This window comes from Coccinella septempunctata, chromosome 4 (assembly GCF_907165205.1).
Source record: "Coccinella septempunctata chromosome 4, icCocSept1.1, whole genome shotgun sequence".
NCBI lineage: Eukaryota > Metazoa > Arthropoda > Insecta > Coleoptera > Coccinellidae > Coccinella > Coccinella septempunctata.
This window is the reverse complement of record NC_058192.1, coordinates 7,497,181-7,524,442: the sequence shown is the minus strand read 5'-3', so window position 1 is coordinate 7,524,442 and position 27,262 is coordinate 7,497,181. Positions and strand designations below refer to the sequence as shown.

At 37.9% G+C, this 27,262-nt stretch overlaps 2 non-coding genes across 2 annotated transcripts; both read right to left on the bottom strand.

Annotated features, from left to right (window-relative positions):
- Nucleotides 1-22,098: 22,098 nt before the first annotated feature.
- Trnas-aga lies at nucleotides 22,099-22,180 on the bottom strand. Its single transcript has one exon. It is a non-coding gene; the product is annotated as a tRNA-Ser (tRNA).
- A 345-nt stretch (nucleotides 22,181-22,525) lies between these two features.
- Trnas-aga lies at nucleotides 22,526-22,607 on the bottom strand. Its single transcript has one exon. It is a non-coding gene; the product is annotated as a tRNA-Ser (tRNA).
- Between the last annotated feature and the right edge of the window lie 4,655 nt (nucleotides 22,608-27,262).

Here is a 27,262-nt window from a genome sequence, read left to right as displayed (position 1 = left end):
TAATCGATCCTCCCCCGAAACCAGTAGTATTCAGGAAATTGCACTGAGCATATCTTTCATGTGGCCTCTTCCCAATGGATATGGTCTCTCGCAAAATCCAAACGCGCCCTTCGATGGGCTGGGGTAAGACCTGGGCCTCTTGCCTCGACACGAGGCATTAAATTATATTCTCTGAGGCGATTTCGTATTGTCTGAGTGATAATTTGCAACTCATGAGTTTGCTCAAGCTGAATTTGAAGGAGGCGAGCGGTTGCAAACCGTTCTCTCAACGAAGAAACTCTCAAGTAACGTTCTTGAATGGCAGTTGTTACCCGTGGTCTACCCTGTCCTGGTATTCGGACATTCATACCTGTCTCCCTGAATCGATGCAACATTCTGGACACACTTGTATGGGAAACTCCAAACCTTTCTGCAATTCTTGTGTATGTCCACCCTTCTTCTCGCAAAACTACCGCTTGGGCACATTCCTCTTGGGTCAAATTGCGTGTTTCGCGTTGCAAATCGATCGAGTGAAGAAAATCAAACGAAAGAAAAACTATTGATCACTAGAATTGATCGAGAACAACTGATTTTAGAATGGAGCCAATACATTCAAAATCTGATAATATCATTTTTTTTCATTCCTGCTGGGAAAAAACATCTGTATTGAAGAAAACCGTTGAAAGTGTATAACATATGCATGCATGATTCTGATAAAAACAATTATCATTGGGAACACCTTCAATTGTAGAATAAATTTGAGATTTCCATAATGTGCGTTAATTTTTTTGCGCAGTGTAGTTCGATTCACTGATTATTCTTTTTGTGACCAAAATTTGCCAAAACCAGTAGGGCCTCAGTAATCTTGTTTAGTGGTATGACTGAGTTCGTTCCAACATATGTCTTCAACGAAGAGTATCCATTTGAAAGCTTTTGTTACAGGTTTTTCATCGTCACCGTCTGTAAATTACACGAGCAGAACCGACGACAGTCCCAATATGGAATATTCTTTGTCCGATCACCATTTCAGTCCAGCTGACCTCTCATTTATCTCCAGTAAATCACGCAGTTAAATTAAATAAAGCCCATTAATAGGTTAAAGAAGACATAAAAAGCATAAAATTTATCTCGATTGTCACTCTATACAGGTTCTTAATGTTGCCGTCTTCGGATAGGCATTCACCAAATCGAATGTCACGTCGGCCAATTATAGAAATCGTTTGAAAATATTTATATCAGGTAAATAAATAAAAATGTCCAAATGCGTTTTTACCGTTCGATTAGATATTCGGCGTTGTTCAGAAATCGGTGTTAAAGGTTAATGATATGCATGTGACAACCTCATTTTTGCGTCCAGCTTTCATCCTTCTCCACTGATTTATGCGCTATTTCGAATTTTGAACCACGCTGTGAAATCTAGGAGTTGATTTTTATTGGAACTTTTTATGTCCATGGTACGGCACGTGGACTATGAGAAATATCGTGTAGAGAGATTTGTACATCGCAATATTTGATATATTATCGAAAATTTACACCGGTGTTCAGTTGTAAATTACGTCCTGTTCTACCTATGAAGTATAGAAAACGATAAAGAAAAATATGGTAGATAAAAATGCTTTGATTTATTTCATATGTCATGTCGCTTGTACCACATGTTCTCGAAGAAGAAGAAACGTTCTTTCTTCAACTTGTTCCTAATTTTGATTTGGAGCTAAAGTTGAGCTTTTCGATCAAATCTATAATTTGCCAGAATGGAAATGGACACTTGAAATGAATTAAGGCTACTGAAAACCCGCACCAATAACACTCATCAGAAAAAAACCATGAGGCATCTGTTCTCTCTGTCTGCATCACCTGAGACGTTCGATGAATTGAAAGATATCAATTAGCCCTTTGACACCTAATCATTTTGCATGAATATGCGGACTGGCGAATTCAATTTCACCGATATGCACATCGCAGATGGTTCTTGAGGAATGGATGACTCCGACAGCGTACCCATAAATAATTACAAAGCATTTTCATGTGTGTGGATCCTTGTCCATGATCGTATGACATATAACCGGCTGCCAGGAATTCGAAACTCATTGTTACCTTTTCAGCCCCGATATTTATAAGTCGAATTCAGCATGTGACATGACAATTACAAATTAACCGAACAATAACACAAGTTATTATGTTCGAAGAACAATGCTTACGAAGGTTGGTTGAGGAATAAGGAGAATGAAGCTGATGAATAATGGTGCAGGAATGAAGTGCGTGGAATCAAAAATGAAATATGGTTCGAAGAACTCAAGTTGGAATGGATCGGGAGTGACTTATTTTGTAGCAGCGACATTTTTGACGCCTTAGTGGGTTTTTTCGTGTTAACAAGTGTCAGACGAGTAGGGGAGGTTGTTGGAGCCAGTTTGAAATATTTGGATTTTGAGATTACTTGAAATCCTTATATCCCGAAGCCTAGGTTGCTGGACTTTCTGGGACATAGTTGGGAAGCCCAAGAGGAAAATTCTAGAGTTACTCGAGCGTGTCAGATCAATATAAGGGAAGATACTTTGGACCCTGTAGAGTACCTCTATCAAAAATTAGACCTGTATGAGGAGGAAATTGTCTTGGACAGCCTGTCAGAATAGTAAAAAAAAACGATCATTGCATTCGAGCGTGTCAGATTAAGATATTATGTGGTTAATTACATGTTGAAAAGTATATATTCTCTTAATCTGCCAATTTGAGCTTGACTAAAATGTGTGGGAGGGTGCTAAAGTTGCAAAAAAAAAGTCACGTGTCCATTCTCGAGTGCAGTGGCTTATTTTATTTGAAGATAAAGATTCAAGAATAACGGAAAAAACATAATCTGACAGTTTCAGTAAGCCGAAACAATAAAAATTGGCCATAAAGGTCACAAAAATCAGTTTTTTGGAATTATCTCCTCTCCTGGACTTCAAATTGTTTTCGCATTCATTATAAAAGTTGTGGAGCATAACATTGTCTACAAATTCTGTCCAAGGCAATTTTTTCTACGTTGGAACGTTTTCGAGATATATGGCGATGAATGTACATTAGACTGGGTTTTTATCTTGACCTTTCCCATGTGTGGCTGAGCTCCTCGCTATTATCACCCTCTAGGTCGAAAACGGTTGAAGGTATGAAAAATGGCTTCAGACAAAAGTTGTGAGGAATTTTACTATCTACAACTCTCATGATGAATAAGGAAACGATTAGAGGTACGGGAACTGAGATATTTTAAAAAACTGCCTTGTTATCATCTTCAAACTGTCAGATTAAGAAAGCCCCTCCCTGATTTGTGTCAGATTAACATCACAACACCGAGATTAATCATCTGTATGAAAATCTCACACTTTCCTCTATCGTCGAAAAGATGGCAGCACTTGAAGAACGTTTTTTTTTCAGTTTCATCAGGATACGAATTGTAGCCAATGGCTAGACTTTTCGAGAAATTTCCTTATGTGAAAATTTATAGAAGAGATCATTTAACCTCGGAAAGTTAATAACATGAAGGAATATTTGTTCTTCAATGAAAAAAAAATTTTTTTTTCCGGTTGATGAATTGAAAAATTTCTGACTTTCCGAGATGACGAACTGATTGAATTGAAATATAATGAAAACGCCATATGAATCAGTGGTTTCTGACGCCAAATATTCATTTTCTCTTTTTGAACTGACCACTAGAACCCTCTTAAACTTTTGAAAAAGACGATTGATAGTGTTTGAATTCTGGGTGCGATCGAAAAAACATTTCCTGTGTGGAGTGCGCAATCACAACTTTGCGCAAGGAACATTGGGCTGATTGTCGTTGGTAGATCGTGAACATGAGTGAATGGCTGACACGACTATCGGTTTACGGGTTCGCGAAACAGTCCGAGTGATCGAAATTGAATGGCGGACGGCCGGCAGCCATCCAGTCGTGCACGTTTAATAAACCAGTCATCAATATCGGGAGGACAATTACTTTCGAACTACGTGGAATATACATTGATGAGATAATTCACCATCAAGTTGGCACGTATAAATCGCGACGATAAATCGACTCCATGCTCCCTCTGTGGTCCCAACGGCTGGTTCGTTAACGATTACGATTATCTGCGACTCCGAGGGATCGATTGAAAAGTTGAAAAACGTAAAATGTCTGACGTGGACACAGAAGCGTAATTAACGGTCTTCGTTTTTGAGAAGACGGCTCTGATTGGGTCAGCGCAGGAAGCGATTTTGATAATTTTTTTATAATCATTGTTATAGGCTGTTATAACAGGAAGATATGTTTGTTGAAGACTACAAAATCTTCTCCAGAAACTCAGTTTTATCATGTCCCTAGGCAAAATATTATGACGGATTGCAGATGATCTTAAGTAGATACACAAGATTCTGTAGAATAGTGCGTTTCCTTGTGAAACTGCAGATAACCGTCAGTGTGTGGTACTTCCTTTAGATAGACTTCAAGTCTATCTGGCATTTTTCAAAAATTGCAACTTTCAATCTGAGATATCTCACTGATCCAATTGTGATTTCCGGTTATATAATCAGCGTCGCATAGGCTTCCACCCTAGCACTAAACTCGATTTCGAAAATCTCGATTTTTTTGGTCAAAAATGAGCAAGGGGTTAGACCCCCCTAAAATCACCTTTTTGCTACTCTGTCTAAAAATCAGGATGTTCTACTACTGTTCTAGGATATGGAGCGCATAATATTTGTTTTGAAGATACTAGAAAACCAAACAGTTGATGATTCAATAGAGAATTGCACTCTAGAGAGCTGTTCGAAGTCAACTCGAAAATGAAAAGTGGAAAAACAAAAAAAAATATTTTCTCCGAAACAGTGCCAGATGTTTGAAATTTTGGTATGGAAATATAGGTTTGCGAACACGTTGAATCCATTGCAAGTAATTTCGAAAGCCTATCTTCCTTCGTTTAGATTTTCATCTTGAAAATGGCATTTTTCAAAAATTGCAATTCTTCAATCTGCGATATCTCCTGTTATATTCGTCTGATACAATTGGGATTTCCGGTTATATAATCAGCGTTGCCTAGGCTTCCACCCTAGCACAAAAACTCGATTTCGAAAATCTCGATTTTTTTGGTTAAAAATGAGCAAGGGGTTAGACCCCCCTAAAATCACCTTTTTGCTACTCTGTCTAAAAATCAGGATGTTCTACTACTGTTCTAGGATATGGAGCGCATAATATTTGTTTTGAAGATTCTAGAAAACCAAACAGTTGATGATTCAATAGAGAATTGCACTCTAGAGAGCTGTTCGAAGTCAACTCGAAAATGAAAAGTGGAAAAACAAACAAAATTATTTTCTCCGAAACAGTGCCAGATATTTGAAATTTTGATATGGAAATAAAGGTTTTCGAACACGCTGAATCCATTGCGAGCAATTTCGAAAGCCCATCTCCCTTCGTTTAGATTTTCATCTCGAAAATGGCATTTTTCAAAAATTGCAGTTTTTCAATCTGCGATATCTCCTGTTATATTCGTCTGAAACAATTAGGATTTACGGTTATATAATCAGCGTTGCCTAGGCTTCCACCCTAGCACAAAAACTCGATTTCGAAAATCTCGATTTTTTTGGTCAAAAATGAGCAAGGGGTTAGACCCCCCTAAAATCACCTTTTTGCTACTCTGTCTAAAAATCAGGATGTTCTACTACTGTTCTAGGATATGGAGCGCATAATATTTGTTTTGAAGATTCTAGAAAACCAAACAGTTGATGATTCAATAGATAATTGCACTTTAGAGAGCTGTTCGAAGTCAACTCGAAAATGAAAAGTGGAAAAACAAAAAAAAATATTTTCTCCGAAACAATGCCAGATATTTGAAATTTTGATATGGAAATATAGGTTTTCGAACACGCTGAATCCATTGCGAGCAATTTCGAAAGCCTATCTCCCTTCGTTTAGATTTTCATCCTGAAAATGGCATTTTTCAAAAATTGCAATTTTTCAATCTGCGATATCTCCTGTTATATTCGTCTGATACAATTGGGATTTCCGGTTATATAATCAGCGTTGCCTAGGCTTCCACCCTAGCACAAAAACTCGATTTCGAAAATCTCGATTTTTTTGGTCAAAAATGAGCAAGGGGTTAGACCCCCCTAAAATCACCTTTTTGCTACTCTGTCTAAAAATCAGGATGTTCTACTACTGTTCTAGGATATGGAGCGCATAATATTTGTTTTGAAGATTCTAGAAAACCAAACAGTTGATGATTCAATAGAGAATTGCACTCTAGAGAGCTGTTCGAAGTCAACTCGAAAATGAAAAGTGGAAAAACAAAAAAAATTATTTTCTCCGAAACAGTGCTAGATATTTGAAATTTTGGTATGGAAATATAGGTTTTCGCACACGCTGAATCCATTGCGAGCAATTTCGAAAGCCTATCTCCCTTCGTTTAGATTTTCATCCTGAAAATGGCATTTTTCAAAAATTGCAATTTTTCAATCTGCGATATCTCCTGTTATATTCGTCTGATCCAATTGGGATTTCCGGTTATATAATCAGCGTTGCCTAGGCTTCCACCCTAGCACAAAAACTCGATTTCGAAAATCTCGATTTTTTTGGTCAAAAATGAGCAAGGGGTTAGACCCCCCTAAAATCACCTTTTTGCTACTCTGTCTAAAAATCAGGATGTTCTACTACTGTTCTAGGATATGGAGAGCATAATATTTGTTTTGAAGATTCTAGAAAACCAAACAGTTGATGATTCAATAGAGAATTGCACTCTAGAGAGCTGTTCGAAGTCAACTCGAAAATGAAAAGTGGAAAAACAAAAAAAATTATTTTCTCCGAAACAGTGCCAGATATTTGAAATTTTGGTATGGAAATATAGGTTTTCGCACACGCTGAATCCATTGCGAACAATTTCGAAAGCCTATCTCCCTTCGTTTAGATTTTCATCCTGAAAATGGCATTTTTCAAAAATTGCAATTTTTCAATCTGCGATATCTCCTGTTATATTCGTCTGATACAATTGGGATTTCCAGTTATATAATCAGCGTTGCCTAGGCTTCCACCCTAGCACAAAAACTCGATTTCGAAAATCTCGATTTTTTTGGTCAAAAATGAGCAAGGGGTTAGACCCCCCTAAAATCACCTTTTTGCTACTCTGTCTAAAAATCAGGATGTTCTACTACTGTTCTAGGATATGGAGAGCATAATATTTGTTTTGAAGATTCTAGAAAACCAAACAGTTGATGATTCAATAGATAATTGCACTTTAGAGAGCTGTTCGAAGTCAACTCGAAAATGAAAAGTGGAAAAACAAAAAAAAATATTTTCTCCGAAACAGTGCCAGATATTTGAAATTTTGATATGGAAATAAAGGTTTTCGAACACGCTGAATCCATTGCGAGCAATTTCGAAAGCCCATCTCCCTTCGTTTAGATTTTCATCTCGAAAATGGCATTTTTCAAAAATTGCAGTTTTTCAATCTGCGATATCTCCTGTTATATTCGTCTGAAACAATTAGGATTTACGGTTATATAATCAGCGTTGCCTAGGCTTCCACCCTAGCACAAAAACTCGATTTCGAAAATCTCGATTTTTTTGGTCAAAAATGAGCAAGGGGTTAGACCCCCTAAAATCACCTTTTTGCTACTCTGTCTAAAAATCAGGATGTTCTACTACTGTTCTAGGATATGGTGCGCATAATATTTGTTTTGAAGATTCTAGAAAACCAAACAGTTGATGGTTCAATAGAGAATTGCACTCTAGAGAGCTGTTCGAAGTCAACTCGAAAATGAAAAGTGGAAAAACAAAAAAAAATATTTTCTCCGAAACAGTGCCAGATATTTGAAATTTTGATATGAAAATATAGGTTTTCGAACACGCTGAATCCATTGCGAGCAATTTCGAAAGCCTATCTCCCTTCGTTTAGATTTTCATCTCGAAAATGGCATTTTTCAAAAATTGCAATTTTTCAATCTGCGATATCTCCTGTTATATTCGTCTGATACCGTTGGGATTTCCGGTTTTTTAATCAGCGTTGCCTAGGCTTCCACCCTAGCACAAAAACTCGATTTCGAAAATCTCGATTTTTTTGGTCAAAAATGAGCAAGGGGTTAGACCCCCCTAAAATCACCTTTTTGCTACTCTGTCTAAAAATCAGGATGTTCTACTACTGTTCTAGGATATGGAGAGCATAATATTTGTTTTGAAGATTCTAGAAAACTAAGCAGTTGATGATTCAATGGAGAATTGCACTCTAGAGAGCTGTTCGAATTCAACTCGAAAATGAAAAGTGGAAAAACAAAAAGCATTATTTTCTCCGAAACAGTGCCAGATATTTGAAATTTTGGTATGGAAATATGGGTTTTCGAATACGCTGAATCCATTGCGAGCAATTTCGAAAGCCTATCCCCCTTCGTTTAGATTTTCTTCTTGAAAATGGCATTTTTCAAAAATTGCAATTTTTCAATCTGCGATATCTCCTGTTATATTCGTCTGATACAATTGGGATTTCCGGTTATATAATCAGCTTTGCCTAGGCTTCCACCCTAGCACAAAAACTCGATTTCGAAAATCTCGATTTTTTTGGTCAAAAATGAGCAAGGGGTTAGACCCCCTTAAAATCATCTTTTTGCTACTCTGTCTAAAAATCAGGATGTTCTACTACTGTTCTAGGATATGGAGAGCATAATATTTGTTTTGAAGATTCTAGAAAACCAAGCAGTTGATGATTCAATAGAGAATTGCAGTCTAGAGAGCTGTTCGAAGTCAACTCGAAAATGAAAAGTGGGAAAACAAAAAAAATTATTTTCTCCGAAAGAGTGCCAGATATTTGAAATGTTTGTATGGAAATATAGGTTTTCGAACACGCTGAATCTATAGGGTGCAGATTCCTTAGCCTATCTCCCTTCGTTCAGATTTTCATCTTACAAAGGCCATTTTTCAAAAATTGCAAATTCCACTTGAGAATTTGTTCAATTCGTCAAGACCGAACGGTTGCGTCGAGATGGATGAACTTTTCAGATTTTTCACTAGAAGAATTGCTCTTTCAGAATATGTATGTTCAGATTATTTCGAAAAGACCAAAAAATCAAGAATTTGCAGAAGTGTGTTTGTCCACCTATTCAACCCCCAACTCCATTATAGTATATAGAGATCGCAATCACCGACTAGGAGAACGAGAACCAATGAGGTATCTCCCAGCACAGTGATTTCCAAGTTGCCAACTTCGAAGAACAAACTCCCCAGTGTGCGTCCAACTGACGCGTTTCGCTGTTTAGCTTTCAGTACGCCTACCTGCGACACAATTAGACCAGCGGAGCCGGCTAGTTTCGATAGCATCGTCCTGTTAACGTGTTATTGGAGCCTTCCCGCGTTCAGGATACTCGGATCTGAACGCATCAACGCTCCGGTAATGCCCTCCATTTGTTTTCTATGCCTTAATCAATGGAATTTATTACTGGGATAGGCGGACACCCACTTCGAATGTACTAATTATCCGTTTTGGGATGTGTTCCAGATTCATCAAGGTGTGCGTTGGCCGATTGGAGGGATTGGTTGGGGGAGAGAGCGGGAGGAGGATGACACATGAAGGTTACTCAGGTTTGTCAAATTTTAAACTTGATTTTCTTTTTAAGTTCGGCATATATTGTTGTACTTCTTATCCTCACCTGAACTTGAGCTCAGATCACCGTACTGATTGTAGAAAATGCTGTATGGCTGGTGGAATATCCCAACTTATCATTATAAACATGAAGTACGAGGATATATTGAAAAATTCTTAGCCTACAATAGAACCAAACAAAATTTCAATGTCGAAATATTTTATTACTCAACATATTCTCCTCTAGACCTTTCAAAAAAAATGTTTCTTCTTGCTCTTCAAACCAGACCTCCACAGCTTCTATTACCTCCTCGTTGGAAGAAGATTTACGATCTTTTAATCTTTTTTCAGTTGAGGAGCTTCCACTTCTTCCTCAAATTGATCTCCTGTTCCTCGGTTGCTGCTGAAAATTTTCCACAACACGTACACTCGCGTTGTCTGCTGCCCCTTTTGGTTTCGTTCTTAACATTAGGACCGTTTGGCTCATTGCGTGATCCGAAACTCTCACGACTCTCCCAGACCTTCTTATTATAATTAACCAATTTCGCATTCTCAGCCGTCCATAAGTGCCATATTAGGATGTCATTAATCAAAACTTTTTCTTCCACGGAACGGTCTCAGCTCCACGACGATATGTCTGGCCGGAGGCCAGTGTATCTGTCCCCTTCACGCAATGTATTAATTAAATGTTTGTTAAACGCTCAGTCATGCTAATAATTTATATATGGCTATCTGGATAGTTTATTTTCATTGCGGTCGACCACTCGAACTGGAAAACGGGTCATCCCAGCCTGTCGCGAAGAGTTCTGAATGGAATTGGCGATTTAAGAAGAGAAGGAGATCGATCTTGATTTTCTATTGCAGGATGCTGCGAGCGTCATCAATCTGACAGAGTGAGTACATGTCTGTTATCATTAAAAGAGTTCTTAGGCTCATAATTCACTTTATATCATGATCAAACTGTGTGGAACTATATTCGCAAATGACAATAATAATCAAGAAGATTTTCACCTCAAATTTTCTAATCTTATCAAATTTAATTTTCAGATTTGTCCCTCGATGTTTGAAAAAACGTGTACTATATCGATTTCTTCAAGTATCTAAGGCACATACATTGTGGGGTTGATTCTTCCTTTTGCCATGACATTTTGTGGTCTGGATGCTGTGAAATTGGAAGTGATATTTTCACGAAAATCTAGAACATTAAACCTTTTGGTATTGGTTATCTACTTTTTATACAGACCAAACCTGTCAGTGTAAGCCTTGTTCGGCCTTTTGGCCTTATTGACGAACTGACAGAACCACCAAGGAGCTTCCTTACTTGTTGAATTTTTCAAGGGTGGACAACTGGAAACAGAGGTCTCCCATATTGTCCTACTAACCTGCTCGACTCTTTGTTGCAGTTTTGCTCCCTATGGAACTTATAGACTGACCAATATGTACATATTTCTAGGGTTTCATATTTAGTATGAAGAGGTGTCTTCTCTTGTTATTTTGTATTCTATTATCCTTTGCTCAGAGAGGAATGGTTAATTCAACACTTTCCAGCTCAGCAATTTTCATTGAAATATTGCCAATGCTCATGGCCAACTGACCATGGAAAGACTAAAAGTCGATATTTTACATCTCCTGAATAATCTGGGTTCTCAATAAACAAGGAGAGTTCATTTGGTTGAGACGAATCAGATTTTATCATAAAATTTCCAACACTCACCAAAATCGGAGGAGAAATTACACGAAATAGGAAAATCGTCGGTTGAATCGTCCCACTGGATCCTTAAAGTGTATCAAATATAGACAAACGCTTTCAAGGATGATATAACATAACACCTACCAAGCACCTCCGATCTTGGCCACGTTTTGTCGAAGAGGTCCAAGGGTCATTGACGTTTTTCTCCTTTCTGGTCCTAATCTCCGCTTCATCTCCACCTAGACTACACAAAATGATGTCACCTGTATATACGATACGGCTCTAACAGTACCGTGCCGAATCTTTCTTGACGGCCTCACACGGGAAAAGCGTAAATAAATTATCATACGAGCACAATAAATTACTATCTTAACGTCCTAGCCGCCGTGGAACGGCCAAAAACTCGAAATTGAGAAAGTGTGCCACCGTATGCACGTCTGCAATGCTTCCCTAACGAACTGGTCGAGGACTATTGTGAAATGTTGAAAAATTCACGCGGAACATATGACGCTTCTAATGGCTAGAACTGTTCGTCGAGAGTTATGTGACATTTAGTAGTGGATTCGAATTTTTCGTGAACTCCGGTTTTATGAGATGATGATTTGGATCCTCGACCAGAAAGAATTGGAATGGGAATCCTTCAGATTCCAGCTATTCGTACAGTGCGTTTTGAATCTTCACCAAATAGTGCTTCAATTGAGGAAAACTCAATTTAGCGCATTCGGCAATTCGCAACTTGCAGCTTTTGCATTATCGAAAAGCAGAAGGTCCTTACACTTTCGTGCACTCAATTGTGCTCAAGCATTTTACTAATATCTACTATAGATATAGAATTCACTTGTAGATTTGAAGAAAAATTCACCACAGAACACCTTCCTAGTGTCATTGTTGATTTCGAAAACTATGAGATATATGAGGTTTGTATTTCTCAATGTAAAGGATGCTTAGATGATCCTTACATGATATTCAAAGGAGAAGGATTGATTTCCCCGAGAGTGGCTACCGAAAGCGTCAGATCACAAGATCAACACCAAATAGGGAACTCTAACGATTTGTCAAAATCAGCTAAGCATTCGCTGTCGTGGGGCACACAAGCTTATCCCACCATTGATTCGCATGCTGTTTTGGTCGAGTATTGTGTTTTGTGCATGTTTTTGGAAAAAAATTTTCTTCCCTATGTTAGATTAGAGTGATTAGACTATAACTTTTTAAGAAATGCCTCTTTACACTGATAATAAAAAGCTTTGTGTGCCCCACGGCAATGAAGGGTCAGCTGATTTTGACAAATCGTTAGAGTACCCTATACTATCGAAGTTGTGTATTGAAATCTGTGGTCATGATAGGGAGAGTAAATTGATAGTCGACGCATCTGCTGACAAGGTGGATCTTCTTTGAACTCTTGATAGATCTCAGCAGAACAAAAGGGTCCTCTCATTGCATATTGATGTTTGAATTTCGGAATGCACTGACCTAATGTGAAACATCTTGAAACTTACCTAACCTAACCTAATGTGAGACATCTTGAACCTAACCTAACCTAACATAATGTGAAACATCTTCAACCTAACCTAACCTAACCTAATGTGAAACATCTTGAACCTAACCTAATGTGAAAGATCTTGAACTTAACCTAACCTATCCTAACTTAACCTAACCTGATGTGGAACATCTTGAACCTAACCTAACCTATCCTAGCCTAACCTAATGTGAAACATCTTGAGCCTAACCGAACCTAATTGAAACATATTCTAAGGCAAAGAACATGATGCTAGTATTAAGAAATTGCGTACCTAAATGATGATCATGGTCATCTTGAGTTAGTTCTGACATTTCTAATGATCAAGTCTTTCAGAAACAAGGATTCTCCTCTCGAACAAATCCGTTTTGCGTCCGAATTCCGCTTCAGGTGACAAGGTGGATCTTCTTTGAACTCTTCATAGATCTCAGCAGAACAAAAGGGTCCTCTCATTGCATATTGATGTTTGAATTTCGAAATCCACTGACCTAATGTGAAACATCTTCAACCTAACCTAACCTATCCTAACCTAACCTAACCTAACCTAACCTAACCTAACCTAACCTATCCTAACCTAAACTAACCTAATATGGAACATCTTGAACTTAACCTAACCTATCCTAGCCTAACCTAATGTGAAACATCTTGAACCTAACCTAACCTATCCTAACCGAACCTAATTGAAACATCTTGTATGGCAAAGAACATGATGCTAGTATCAAGAAATTGCGTACCTAAATGATGATCGTGGTCATCTTGAGTTAGTTCTGACATTTCTAATGATCAAGTCCTTCAGAAACAAGGATTCTTCCCTCGAACAGATCCGTTTTGCGTCCGAATTCCGCATCAGGTTCGTGGAAATCATATCGGGATTCCTCAAAGTAGTATATCCCTAGGTGGAATCAATCCCGCTGTCGTCTCTACCTCATATACATTTCTGAGAGGTCGCGTCGCTGGCTACCGGATGATCCGTCGTTTGTCGTTGGTTCGCCGAGACATCTCCTTGTCCGGCGGGTCCATCATTCGTTAGTCCACGCTGACGTCCGACATGCAGGAACAGACTTACAGACCGACGTCGTTCATTGAGGAATGCAACAGGGAGATATTTATTGCTATACTGAGATCTGTGCACGTCAACTGGACCCTGATGCGTATAAGGAGCGGATGAACAGGAAACGTGTCGATAACTGGACGCTCTCCTTGATCGTCGATCACCGGATAAAGCGTTTTGGCGAGGTGCTGCTGTGACTAGAACCCTATATTTCTCCCAAGTTCTCGAAGATAATCTCTTCTGGTAATAAATCTCGAAATTTTTAAATGACCCATCTCATCTCTCATCTCCCAGGAAAATCGTAACAGAGCTACAAGTGATACATATTCTAAAAGAGCAACTATTTAAGTATTTAATTTAGAAATTTCATCGTCATCAGTACAACCGTTCGGTCTATACGAATTTTTAACTGGCCCCATCTTTTTCGTGATTTTTCGAAGTACTACTTTGACTCGCTTATTTCCTAGGAAAATTATCCTAGATCTAAATGTGATATATTTTCTGATAGATCGAGCTCTGTGTAACCCTTTGGTCTTGACGTATTTTTAACTGACCTCATCTTTTTCGGAAATTTGTGAACGACAACTTTCGACACGAGTATCTCACAGAAAAATCATCGTAGATCTAAATGTAATACATATTCTAAAGCAGCAGCTCTTCTTCATCTAGCCCGTCGCAGTCGCGGTTCCAGGAGTGATTTTGGGGTTGGGTCATCAGTGTTATATTTGAAATTCTGTAACCTAACCCATCCTTACCTAACCTAACCTAATGATAAACATTTTGAAACTAACTTGACCTAACCTAACCTAACCGAATGTCAAACATCTTGAACCTAACCTTACCTAACCTAATATGAAATATCTTGAACCTAACCTAACCTATCCTAACCTAACCTAACCTTATGTGAAACATCTGGAATGGCAATGAACATGATGCTAGTATCAAGAAATTGCCTATCAAAATGATGATCATGATCATCTTAAGTTAGTTTCGTCTTGAAAATTCTGACATTTCTAATGATCAAGTAGATCATCGTAGATCTAAATGTGATACATATTCTAAAGCAGCAGCTCTTCCATGTAGTGATAAATCTCGAAATTTCATCTAGCCCGTCGTAGTGGCGGTTCCAGGAGTGATGTTGGGGTAGGGGCGTCAGTGTTATATTTGCAATTCTGTATGGTATTTGTTGATATAAAATAAATTGGTATGTCTTGATAAATTCGGTGCTCAATGAAAGAAAATATTTGCAAAGGACGGATTTTATATAAAAATAATCGTTTTAGCCAAAACACGAACGTCTGCCGTTCCATATCAGAAGAAACAACAACTGTGTCGAAAATTATGCGGAGAATGCATATCGCCCTAAGGCCTCACCTTGAACGAAAACGAAACCATCCTCGGAACCATCTCTGGATCCATTCTAGTACAAAACGAAGCAGTTATTGAGAAAGCTAATTTATTCAGATCGTGAAGAAAAAGGCCCAATTCCGCCTATGTCCGACATGGGTTCATTGGTTTATTGTTCTTGTACCTAAACGCACACTCTGATAAATATTCATACGAGACGAATTTGAAATTTTAATTCAGTCTTTGCTTTCATTCATGATACTCTCATTCATCTTCTAGCCGATTAAATATTTATACGTTTTAATTGATTATAATTGACAGTCTCCAATTACTACCTTTATGGAGGTGTAATACTACCCATTATTATTTGCTCAACGGTGATCTATCGATTATCATAATTTATTTATTCATTATTCGTTTGGGCTTTTCTGGCATCTTTGGAACAATACGAGAGATTCGTGCTCCACTTCATCAATTCCTTCATTAATTATATAGATTTTTATGATGTTTGTTTCGAACAATGTTATCTATGAATTAATTCTACAGTCGATTCATTACATTCTCTAGAATGTCTTATTTCAAACGGATTAACGAGAACATTTTCTCTTACTCTGAAGTCATTTATGGTATTATCTTGTTATCGCGTAACAACACTTCCTATTAGAACACACTGGACAACATTCTCAATCTCATAAATATGAAGAGAACTATTAATAGTTGGGGAACCCAACAGGGAAATTCGGGATTTACTAGAGCGTGTCATATTAATATGAGGGGTGATACCTTGGACCCTGTAGAGTACCTCTACCAAAAATTACACCTGTATATACAGGGAATTGTCTAGGACAGCCTGTCAGAATAGTAAAAAAAAACGATCATTGTATTCCAGCGTGTCAGATTAAGATATATGTGGTTAATTACATGTTTGAAAGTATATATTCTCTTAATCGGGCAATTTAAGCGTGACGAAAATGTGTGGGAGAGCGCCGAACTTGCAAAAAAAACGTCACGTGTACATTCTCGAGCGCGATGTTTTTTTTTCTCATTTTGAAGCTAATGATTCAATAATAACGGGAAAAATATAATCTGACAGTTTCAGCAAGCTGAAACAATAAAAATTGAACATAAAGGTCACAAAAATCAGTTTTTTTGAATTACCTCCTTCCCTGGGCTTCAAATCCTTTTCGCATTCATTAAAAAAGTTGTAGAGCATAACATTTTCTACAAATTTTGTCCCAAGCAGTTTTTTCTACGTTCAAACGTTTTTGAGATATATGGCGATTAATGCGAGTTGTTTAGCGATACATGCTGAAGCGAAAATTCACTCGTAGGAAAAGAGTACATTCTTAGGTTCAGTCAGAGACAACACTAAAATTTTCGTGACTAATTTCGAAATTGTCATCATAGAAATACCTTGTCATTTTGACAATTGTAGATTAGACTGGGATTCTACATTGACCTTGCCCTTTCGCATGTGTGGCTAAGCTTCTCGCCCTTATCGCCCTCTAACTCGAGAATGGTTGAGAGTATGTAAAATTGCTTCAGAAAAAAGTTGTGTAGAATTTTATTTTCTACAACTTCCATAATGAATACAAAAACGATTAGAGCTACAGGGAGGGAAATATTCGAAAAAAAAAGATTTTTATCATTTTCAAAGTGTCAGATTAAGAAACCCCCCTGATTAGTGTCAGATCAATGGGTCAACACGTCTACAACACCCAGATTAACCATCTGTATGAAAATCTGACACGCTCGAGTATGTACACCTGACGATTTTTTTTTACATCTTTGAGACCCTGCAGACGCTTTCCCCACCGCTGAAAGTGCATACTTTTCTACCATCTAATCTTCAAAATCCACTACGTCTCCAGGACTCTCGAGTAAATCCCAACTTAGCATCGTCAGCTCTCCATGTATAATTGAACGTCAATATCTCCTTATTTTTTTTTACAATTAATAGTGGAGATTGAAACTTTACTTAGATGGCGCATTGAGTGATAAAAAGTCGTTGTCCACATGCCCACAACCCATCATCGCGATTTTCGCGTCAGGTCCTCCTAATTTCTCAATTACCATTTCGGCTCGCCCGTTCGTCCGCGGTTCATCGTCCTTGAGTCGGCGGCATTCAAACGGCAGCACCCGAACTCCGTGTTACCGCAGATAGACCTGTCCTCTGGCTTCGGCAACCAGGCACTAGGAGTCGACCCACGCGCTTGACACCAGTCCAACAGGTTTAGACGCCTTCACTTTTTACCTAGCCCCTATGCTTTGAAGAAGGCAAGGCCTTCTAACAGGGCCGGATAGCAGATTTATGGATTTCATTTTCCTGCATTCCCGTCCGGCCGCTGACGATGATGAAATTTGTCCGTTCCATCTCCGAGCGAGGAATGCGAAGATTCGAAGTAGCGGTACTACTGGAGGATCTGGCTGGAGGTTCTTATAGGGAAACTTAGGACTTCAACTTTTTGCTCGGCCACCGTCATCATGATTTTTCGATGTGAAGTTTGATTTAATCAAGCCAGAAATCTTACACATAAGCTCCTTAATGAAGTGATAACGTCTGAAGGCAATGAATACTATAAAAAGAATAAAATTCAGATGCATACCACCCACCGATATAAATATTAACATGTGTTTCGATCTCAAATGAACTAATAAATTTGCCAGCGTCAGGACAACTAAATGGAGGACGTTCCACCGAAGAAGAGTAAATGCTGACCAAGGTTTCTGCCTGACTTAACCTCGTCAGAGCAACACAGCTCCTGCTCTGATGGAAAACCGTTTACAATTGATTTACCCTTATTAAATACTGGAAGAAGCTTCTGAGTATTATCTAGTATAAAACGAGATCGATTCAAACCCCTCCAGATCGAAACCCAGACGAAGACAATGGCATATGTCCCATATTTCCTCTAATTCAGTACGCTAGTTTACCTGTAATGCAGACAACATGCGTGTAAGAACTAAGCAGGTGGGAACACGTTCAGTTCACGGCAATATTGATGCCAGCGGTGAAATAATGCAGTGATAACGCTTTAAGGCAATGAATACAATAATAAGAATTAAATTCAGATGCATACCACCCGCCGATATGAGCGTCAGAACAACTACATTTAGTTGTTCTCCATTGAGAACGTTCCGCAGAAGACGAGTAGATGCTGGCCATGGTTTCGGCCTTATTTAAACTCGTCAGAACAATACAGCTCCTTCTCTGACGGAAAAACGTTTGGAATTGATGGACCCTCATCAAATATTGGCAGACGCTACTGAGTATTATCGAGTAGTAGTCGAGCGCCACCCATTATGAAACGTGATTGAAATCCATCCCCTCCAGAACGAAACCCAGACGAAGACAATGGCATATGTCCCATATTTCTAATTCAATACGCTGATCTGCTTAATGCAGACAACATGCGTGTAAGAACTGAGAAGGTGAGAACACGTTCAGTTCACGGCGGAATTAATGCCAGCGGTAAAAAAGGAAGTGATTTTTCTCATAAATACTGGTGAAAAAGAGTTTCAAAATTCCTGAACTTCTGTGGAGAAGTATTTATACTTGCCAGATATAAATCTCGTTACTTCGTCAACCGCTCTATCAAGTATAAAGGTTTTTCTTTAAAATATTCAACAGTAATCTACCGTTTTGCTCTTCGTAATAATTGTTGATTGTAAATCATCTCGGTGGTCAAACGTTCCTATATCAGAATAAATCCCAGTGAAAACCCATTTGAATATTAATTTCACATACGAACATGGAAATTCCTCTTATCAACTCGTGGAATTGAAATCTTCAATAATTCCCTACAGACAGATCAAAAATAGACTTCTTGGATAATCGGTCGTATATGAATTGATATAAAAAATACGAGGCCTTCGAGGAAAACCTGTGTATTTACGTAACGAAGAAACATTCACTCGAGAAATGATACATACATACATTCTTGTTTACAGGTATGTTTTAGAAATTATTCTGCGGTAGTAAATACAAAGATGCATCGCAATAATTATAATTCAAGTCTCATGCAGCGAGTCTGATTCATGTTAAAAATATTGGTAGTTACTCACTTCGTTTCAATTTTAATTTGTGGTTTATCCGACTAAGAAGAGTTTAATATCGGAATAATGCAAATTATACATACTCAGCTCTGAGTCCGCAGTTGATTATTGAGGTTTTCTCAAATCATCTATCAAGAATGGTCTTTCAGTTGATGCCAGTGATGGTGTTGACTAAAACTGAACTTACAAAGCTTGAAATGCTCAAAATTTCAAAATGTGAAGGGACATTGTGTATCACAACCATTAAAAGTCGTCTAAGGATTTCATTTCTCTTGTCCTTTTAAGACGACAGAAGTTGTCTGCATGGTTTCAATCGAAATATTGAAAGGGAGACCTTGTAGCATCTGCAGATGAAATTTTTCAACGGGAACCATGAGAATCAACACCATTGATGTTCACACAATTAAGGAAATCTTCAATGACTTATGGGAGTATCCGCTAAGTTTCTTCATTTATTCAATTTCATCATTTAATTCTCACACCTCTGCCTCGAGTCCAGATATTCTCATAACACAGGATCGCCTACTTGGATGATTTTTTTTTCACGAACGAGTCCGCCGTACCTTTCAAACGCCAGTTCTGATGTGTCGTAAGTTAGATGGGATAGGTCGAAAAAACACTCCGTGAATCATCTATTACAGTCTAAATAGCATCCTGCCGGCCCACGTGTCTCGAAAACGTTGTTACACCTAACATTTCAATTGTTTATGATGCTGCAAGATGTTCCTGCAACGATGGGCTTTACGAGGATCGCTCTGGAAATTCTCTGCAGCATCAGAGGGGGCAGGTATTGTAAATCGAACAAGGAGTAGTAAACCAATTGCTTCATAAACTGAACCGGAAAATCATGACCAATTGCGATTCACAAAACTTATATAATTGTAGTGTATACTATCGACCTATGCAGGTCCAAAAATTTTAGGTTGTATCAAAATATTAATTGGATATTTTAGAATAGAGCAGGAGACGAGCACAGCACTGCTTATTCTACAATATAGAAAAAGTGTCTCGTCATTTTTCGAGCATTTATTATGTTGGAATGCTGTTAAACAACATGCTCCTATTCGTATTCAAATAATATGACACGTGCTTTACTATTAGCTTGACTTCTATTTCGTTCTTGAATCATTGTGTTCAACAAGTACTTCGGTTATGTTGAGTGTAAGAGAAAAGCACCTGTAAACGTTTTATATTCACTTTATGAATTTCATTCATCAGTTTTTCTCCTTATAACACTCAGCCATTTTTGAAGATTTGCAATTGGGCCAACCAGTAATCTAATACAAGTTCGCGAGTTCGGTAATCAAGATGATAAAATTCTTTATATGCTTTATATACCTATTTGTATAGGTACCTTTAAAATTATTCCTTCGGTAGAAGGAACAGCATTCAACAGTGTCACCCGATAATAAAAAATATATGTGAGCCATTAAACATTATTCGATTGTGGATAAAGTGCTATGAATTTATTTTATGATAGTAGATATCTTTAACTGAAAGACACGATATGTTAACACATCAACCATCGGTTGTGGCCCTCGTTGACCTGTCCTGTAACGATGACTTGTTTGAGCAACACTCGTAAATATGACGCCTCCTTTCTCTGAGATAACGCATATGTGCGTACACGACTTTATCTCGATGTCGATCCTTGTATTGGTAGAAAGTAGAGATTGAAATATGAAATCCATTTCCTGAGTGCAAGAAGGATGTAAGAAAGATACAGCCATACCAGAAAGAAATATCTCAGCCTGAAGAATTTTTTTCTCAATCCGAGAAAAATCTTCTTCGAGAGCCAAAGAGAATAAGAGAGACAGAGGACCAAAAACCAAATGTCATGAGACACAAGAAATTTTGTTTATTATCTTCGTCTTGGGTTCAGAGAAGAATATGTGGTAAAGCTTATTGATTATCATAAAATTCCTTTTCGTAGCTTCGCCTAAAGGTTTTCTAAGCGTTGTTAAACCAATAATGCACCAGAATATTCTCGGAAAAACCAAATGGCATCTATCGACTCGATATTGTTGATTGAAATACTAAGTTGGAAGTGAATGTGGATGCCTCAAGTGCTGGCTTATTTAAGTGCACTGAGCACATGAATGCATGAACTAATTGAAAGAGTACCCCGTAAATTGAAGAAGATATCGAGGAATAAATGATGATGTCCCATCCTTCCAAGAAGTTCAGTTGTGAATGGGGAATTTCTCGGATTCTTTGGATTGGTCAAAGTTCCCGATAAATGAATGTATCAATTGTCCTCTTTACAAACGCATTCTAATTATCTTTTTTCCAGAGGAAACAATGTACTAAACTAATTGGGAGTATAAAAAGTCGGATTCCATTATAGGTTATGTTGTTATTTCATTTGGCAATGACATACAACGTGGATTGTTGAACGCGGACGAGCGAACGAAGAAGGAAAGATGTGGTAACTTGATAGTGATCGTCTTAATCGTCGACGTTTGCTTCAATGGTGTAATTCTGGTCGTTCTTCTGTCAGTTCGCCGCATTGCGAAATGTCAAAAATGCCGTCTGGCCTAGAAAAACGCCAGTTAAAATGCCGTTTTCGGTTGATGGGACGAATGCTGGTGTGCATTCGTTACTTTCGTTTCAATGGATCTTTGAATGGCCGAAGTCTTCTACCGTGGGTATTTTGCGTGGACGCCAGCTATTTGGTCGGAATCAGCAGATGCTTGTTCACCAGAGTTTTTGAAATGCCAAACAATTAAAAAAAAATTAAGAGTAGATTGTTGCACATAGATGTAGGTTTCTACTTATGCACAATTCAGATAATCTCGGATATCAAAAAATTGCATGAAATTGAAAAATAATTTTTGGGTTTGGAAGAGATCCTTGAGGAATCTCTTTCTATATGATTGATGCAAAACGATAACAACGCAGTCGGTAGGATTCGAACCTACGCTCCCAGAGGGAATCTGATTTCTAGTCAGACGCCTTAACCGCTCGGCCACGACTGCCTTGATAAGAGTGGTCAACTGTTATTATAAGTTTCACCTTTATTATGAGATTAAAGCTGTCACCCAATTTTGAAAATATAATAAGTTCGTGCAGAGTGAATTAGATTCCTTTCAAGACAGCCATGTTTTTGACCTAATTTCAGCCTGAACACATAGTCATCTAATTTGTCATCTAATGCTGCAACAAAAAAGGAGCAGTTTGCGACGCAGACATTTCAGTATATGACACACTTTCATGAATCCCTCTTAGAACTACAACACTACGCTGTCACCAAGAAAACTTGCGACCCTGAAGAGAACCTTGGGGAAATCCACTCCTTTTTCTTCTAACAAAATTTAGAATTTCGCAGTCGGTAGGATTCGAACCTACGCTCCCAGAGGGAATCTGATTTCTAGTCAGACGCCTTAACCGCTCGGCCACGACTGCTACAATATCTTAAGACACCACTGCCTCTTTGCATGAAAGGGGTACTCTTGATATATAATCCAGAAATCAACCGTTTTCCAGTAGTTTGGGTTTAAAGTATATCTTTTAATCTTTATCTGCAAGAAATGAAATGAATTTCATAATATAACTTTCCATTTATTTAATAAATCTTTTTCGAACAAAAGAGATATCACCCACGTCTTCCAGTTTTCTCATAATGGTAATGGTAATGGAAAAAATGGTAGAAGAAAAAAGTGTTTCTGTTGACCTCAAGAATCTACTGTTAAAATATTTGTACGAGTCTATTATCATATACGTATAAAAAATATCTCTACTTGAATGAGATGAGTCATGTCAATGGAAAAAGGCATTATGAGTTCTTGAGAAAAATGATTATTTCCTCAGCAGCTTCCTTGAGAGTTCCTCCTGGACCGCGGCATGCAGAAACCAGCCAGATTTCTACACGTCTATCACTCTGCGTTTACTCAGGGAATGCCCGGGATAAGGGTAGTTGTTTGCGGTTCCAATAATGGCGTGTTAACTCGGCGGTACGTTGATTAGCCCTTTCCGGGCTTGTAGCCCAACATCTGATCGTCATATCTCAGCCGCTAACAACGGCGCTCGCAAGTGCCGATGACAGGACGCTGGATTGCGGCTTGTATCTGCGCCCAGACGCCCCATGCCAAAGCAGGAAAGGGCGGAGAGACATCACTCCAGCATGTTGTCGATGATTGAACATCACTCACCTCGGTTCTCCGTATTTTATTGGATGATTTCGATACTGATGACAGAAAAGGATGCAATAAGTTTCCTAAATGTGAAAGGATACAAATTATACTCCATTCACTTTTATAAAAGCACTCGGTTGGCCGTGAAATAATTTTCTTCTAGTTTTTGTAACTATACTCCATTCACTTTTTTTTAGCACTCGGTTGGCCATGGAAATTTGACACATTTCACTGTGTATAGTACGAAAATGTGGGGTATTGAAGCTTGTCAAAACATTTTTGGGTTTTAAATGAACGCTATGTTGCCCGTTCTACGTAAAAGTTTCTGTTATTACGTATTTTATCACAATATTGAATCTCTTCGGAAAATATGTGACGAACATGATTGAAGTTTATACAAACTGATTGAAGGCATACCAAATCCAGTTATTTGCATGGAAAATACAAGAGATCAGTATAATATCATAATATGCACTAGCTTGAGGAGAGTTAATGTTCGTTATCTTCTTTGGCTAAAGTTTGAATACGTTACATCAGTTGTAGATTTCAAAAATATTAACCCGAAGATGAAATGCATATGATGCAGTGGTTGAGAATGGGTCTCCCGAAGGAATTAACAGATAATTACAAGAATGTTAAATTCTTCAACAAAAATCATCTTGCATCAATATAAATGAAAGGAATTAAAGGAAGTTTCAAGTCAAGATGAACTTCACCTTTGAAAAAAAATTTCACATGAATAAACAATTAACAGGACAACTGGCGTGTATTTGTAGCTGTTAATCTCAATACGTTGAAAATAATAATAATTAGGTATTTATTATTATTATTATTTATTAAAATAAATTTTCGGGAACTTATTCTACGATGACATTAATCGAAAATCCTGTAGTAAACTTTTAGCATTAATTCACTCAAACATAAAATTCTCAAATGCCACCACTTTTTAGGTCTCCCAATAGAAGGAAATTCTTCGTCATCCTCTTCATTCACAATCTTTCTGATTGTGGAAATATTCAGCTGAAATATAAGTCGTTTAGATTCAGATGAAACATTATATAAATTCTCTTACATTGAATATGTTCGCTACCGTCTGACGTATTGTGGATTTTAGAATATCAGGGTATAACTATTTGAATGAGCGGACCTGAATTCTAAATAGCACTTCCTAAAACCCTGTCTCTTTTTTCAATCACTTTCGGCATTTTCGTAATAAAAATTGATATTAGTTGTGGCAACGGCGTTATGACATTAACGACATTTCATGAGTGCCAACCTTACTCCGTACTAGATACAAAAACATTATTTCATGGCCAACCGACTTCTAAAATAAATGTGAATGGAGTATAGAACTGATTAAGGTTGGCACTCGTGAAATGTCGTTAATGTCAACAAGACGTTGCCACAGCTAATAGGGTACTCTAAAACTTTTTCAAAATCAGGAGGATAGGATGAAAAAGAATTTCTTTTTATTGGGATACCCAAAAAGGACTACTTTTAAAGAAGATTTGCAACGACAAATTTGAAAAATGCACACTTAAGTATTGACGAGGGCAAATTATGGTCAAAGGCACTTGAAAAATCCGTATGATCACATCAACCTAACCTCCATCATCAAAGGACTCCATAACCTGCGATATTCTGCTGAAACTTACCGAGATTTTTATTTGAAATTTGTCATGCTATGTTGTTAATGATACCAGTTTGTCTTCATTTCTTTCAAAGGTGAAGATATTTCCATAAGACAACAACCTTCATTTCCGAAAGAATGTAATTTCTGATATACAGAGTTGTCGAATAAAACTCTCACCGTTCTCCATCATTTTGGGTTCGAAAATTTGTGCAAAATTTTTCATAGAGATCTAGTTAGACATACTTATACATTATAGATTGTTAAATTGTTGGACTTTTTTAAGCATGAGATAGGACAGGAGAAAAGAAACGTTTGATCGAGAATATTCCTCGAACACTGCTGAAATTACTGGAATCCCAAATGAAGTTAATTCATCCTGAATGAAAACCGCCACGCTATTCAACTGTATGCTCTAGTTGGGGTTATGTTTTCGTTCTCTAATCAAATAGCAGCAGCTGACCACAGTCAGACCCCAGTTTACACTAACTAGATTATCTATAGACCAAAAGAAAACATTATACACGGTCTCTCCTTTGTTATTAACGCTGCGCGTACAAATCCCGACACAAAGCGGCAGGATTTGGCTCGGTTTCTGGTCCGCCATGTATTGACGGTTCATTCAGGATAAATCAAACGAATGGCTATCCAAATAGATTTGAATTCACCTGTTCGATAAGATACTTCCTTCGAGCCTAGTGCCCCAGAACAGTTTTCATGAAACAAGGACGCATTTCCTGTGTCAGGGTGGATACCATCAATTTGGGTTTAAAAACACCCCAGTAGTAGGTACTTCTAGACATTCTTCTCTATGCAAATATGAAAATAGAATATTGCGTATTAACGAGTCGATTCAAAATTACAACAGAAAGTTTGAAGAAGAAATCAGGGGACAGTGAAAATTGAACGTTATCAAACCAATTCCTATATTTGCTATTGTCATTTCATTTATGGGTCTGACACTTCTGAACTTCTGAACAGAGGAGTATAGAAGCTGCCAGGCTGAGGATGATATCTTATTAATTCAGTGTTAATTACGCTTTTGAAGTCATTTAACCAACCAATTTTTCGTGATTATTTCCTGATGAAGTGCTAAAACATTTCAGGAATTGTCTACATCAAATAACCTTGCTTCATGATGCTTGTAGAGAATAACATGAAAACACCTTTCAATAAATCAAAAATGTAAACCCAGTAAAAAGTGTCATGTAACCTCTTTCGTCCACGCCCGTCTCCGCCCGTGGATGATTGATATGCCAAATGACTTCATTTACAGGCCAAAAATCGAAAAAAAAAACTGAGGTTAAAAGCGGATCACAAAACGAACACCCAACCACAATGGGGAAAAATCAATTCTTCATTGAAACTAATTCAGAACGCGCCATGTAACGTATCAATCAATCTAATTTGGTTCGAAGCCCGTAACGAAATTGGCCATTGGCGTAGCAAGATGGGTTTACGAGGAGACGAGCGACCAAATGCTGATTTTACAGATCATTTTATGAGTTATTTGGTTCCGTTTTGAATGATGGTTGTTCCTCGAGTACCATGTACCAAACGAGTTTTCAGAAAAACCATAATAGTCCTGAATTGGATCAGAAAAACACAAATCAGTATGACTCAGAAGATCCTTCGAGCCTATACAAGAATAACTAGATTCCTTGTATCCTACCATGTAGAAGGATGGTGCATTGGTGGATTGAGGATTAATCAAAAATCATCAAGATTAATAAAACGTAAATAAGCTCTTAATGATTGTAAAATCTAAGCTGGCTTTGGATTACTCTGTGCTAATCATTACTCAAGGGTTTCGAACTAAAAATAATAAAATATCAAATCTGACACAGACTACGTTGAACAATCATCAATAAAGGCCATATATCTGATGCATAGCTCTGAATAGCACTTGATATTTTCCTGCACGAAGAAATTCGAGAGTAATACCAACCTAAAATGGCTAACCATTTTCCGCTTCCTGCGCCACTGATATCTCAAGCCTCAGAAAAGTGAATTCACGAAAGACCAACGAAACTGCGGATTAATTTTGGCATTAATCAATCATACGGTGTGTCAACAATCACGTCTATGGTTTACAAAGCGCAAGATCGACTACCATCCTTGTGCCGCCAGTTGGCTGAGCCGACCCTTTTGTCCGAGAAAATTTTAAAGGGGAGTCCCCACTGTCGTTCTTTCCATCATGCTGTTGGATATAAGATATCAAAAAATTTCTGGAGATTGTATTGAGTTCTGACTGCTGTTAACTCTTCCAGATAGACCCATGTGATAAGATTCATCAA